General features: G+C 38.4%; 1 non-coding gene across 1 annotated transcript; it reads right to left on the bottom strand.

Moving 5' to 3' along the window:
• Nucleotides 1-476: 476 nt before the first annotated feature.
• Nucleotides 477-550, bottom strand: TRNAT-CGU (transfer RNA threonine (anticodon CGU)). The gene has a single exon. It is a non-coding gene; the product is annotated as a tRNA-Thr (tRNA).
• Nucleotides 551-2452: the final 1902 nt, after the last annotated feature.

A 2452-nucleotide genomic window follows, 5' to 3' on the forward strand; every position in this document is an offset into this window, starting at 1 on the left:
TTGTCACGTGCTCTCTTTTTAAGGTATTCATATATGAGTGTGTCGCCAAATGGTTGATAACGTTTCTTTTGCTATAGCTGCCTCGCATTATATAAAACATATTGCTTAGTGCGGTTGATTGCTTATTTCGTTGTTTGTTCTAAAATTGGTCTCGCTTTATTTTTTGGCTAAAGTTTGCCACAATGCCCCTTCCTTCTGTAATGCCACAGCACGGATGGTTTTTATACAAACAAATAAATAAATAAACAAATGCATAAATAAATAAATGCTCACAAGAGGTGCGCGAACATTTAATACTTTCGAATAAACAAGGAATAGTGTTCTATTTGATTTGCTCTTCGTATCGAATAGTCACTATGTGGAAATAGGGGTGTTTAGAAAAGCTTTAGAACATTTACTTCTGAAAAGAATTGTACTTACTAAATGAAATAAAGAAATTATAATTAAGGACAATGAAAGTAGATGAAAAAACAACTTGCCGCAGGTGGGGATCGATCCCACGTCTTCGCATTACGCGTGCGATGCTCTAACCAATTGAGCTACCACTGGTGCCGTTATTCCATCTACTTTCTTGGGTATTTATGTTTTTACTACTAGAACTAACCCTGGGTGTCATAGCCAGCGCCACCACTCACAAACCTTGGCGGCAGATGTGGAACATCATTTCTGCCACAGGCGTCACAAGTACGTGACCTTTTTGGGTGAAGGCAACTGAAGGCAACAATAAAGAGGATAGCAGGGAAATACTCGTAGAATAACAATCTATATATTTGACAAACCTGGGCAATTAGTCAACGGCGATTCCTTATTCTGTATCAGCTAGCTAGATGAACATCAACCATTTTTTTGTCAATAATCAGCTTGCCTCCCCAAATACACTGGTTTCAGAGATGACTCTGCCAAAATAACTCTTCTCATGAGCGAGTTCAATGTCTACTTCAACAGCCGTGAGTATTGAAACATTTTTTTTCTCCATCAATTTGCTTATTCTTTTCGCTTTATGGTTTTGTAACTTCCCGCCATTTGAAAAGGTCCGCATGCTGCAGTGGGATTGCTTACAGGAGTGCTTTTGATGTTTAGCAACTCAGGTGATACATCATTTAAAATGATTTTATTTCAAGTTTGAGCGTAAGGGCTTAGCTAATGTCGCCCTGTCGATATGTAAATGTCAGTGTGCCGGAAACAACTAAATACGGATGATGACGCCATGGTGCTGTTACTTGCCGTCACATCTTTTGCGTGATGAGGCTTAGCGAACGAAATGTTGTCTAGGCTTAGGTAAAGGAAATATATGATGCTATGTGACATCAAATAACATCATAAAAGGCTGCTTAAGCCTAATCATTTATGATGCAAAATAGCTGCATAAACTACAATTCCTTCAAACGTGCACTATTAGCCATTGTCTGTACTCTCTGTATTTGCAAACGTAGCCGAACAGATTATAAGCAACAGGAATCCAGTGCTCTCTAACCAAACACCGAATCGTCGCAAAGGAGCATAATGCTTTTTGCAAAAACTAGTCTACAAAGACACCATTACTTAGTGTCATGAAATACATTCTAGACAACATTAAAACAAAATTGTGAAGGTAACACGAAGGCGTTTGACAGCACTCGTGACCTAATTTTACGGAAGCATTCTTATTATGGTTTGCTCGGTACCACGTGAATACTTATAAACAATCATTAACATTAAGACAGAAAGACGCTACAATGTATAACAGACATTCTCAAGCATAATATTATGATGTCTACAAAGCGATCCATCCTTGGACCTCTAGTATTCTTGCTCTCCATAAACGCTATCGGAAAGGTTGAAAGGCATAAAAAATAATATTGTATGCTGACGACACAAACGTATCTTTAGCAGCTTCAGACGTATTTAAACGCTATAATGACGCAATCGCGCGAATGAATATCTGAAATGTATGGGTAAACGCGACAACATTAAGTTAAATATAGCTAAAACAAAGTACCAACTGCTCAAACCTTAAGGAGCAACAAACATTCCATCCATATTGATGTACTACGAAAGGACCTTGATTCAGGAGTTGACAACAATAAAATTCTGATGAGTTCATTTTCACTAACACAGCTCTTGGTCCCCTAATATCTATACGATAAAACATTATTTCTAGAGAAATTGGTATTCTCAGTAGACTAAGGCATTGCGTTCCATCGAAGGTTCACCTTCACGTTTGCACGGCTATCGTGTATTCTCGCCCAGCATACTAGTCCTTGGTATGGCTAACCAACGACTGACACAAACCCAATTTCCCGCTAATTTAACAAAAGAACGCAACACGTCCCAATTTCAAACACTTCACACTGCAAAATCAAGCGGCGATATCTTAAAAGCTGCAATATATTGCGCCACTTATAAAAGTACAAACTATCCTTGGAGATACTAGGTCATTATGGCAGAAATACATCACTGTTCCGCAATGCAT

Source organism: Dermacentor andersoni, chromosome 9 (assembly GCF_023375885.2).
Source record: "Dermacentor andersoni chromosome 9, qqDerAnde1_hic_scaffold, whole genome shotgun sequence".
In the NCBI taxonomy this organism is placed as follows: Eukaryota; Metazoa; Arthropoda; class Arachnida; order Ixodida; family Ixodidae; genus Dermacentor; species Dermacentor andersoni.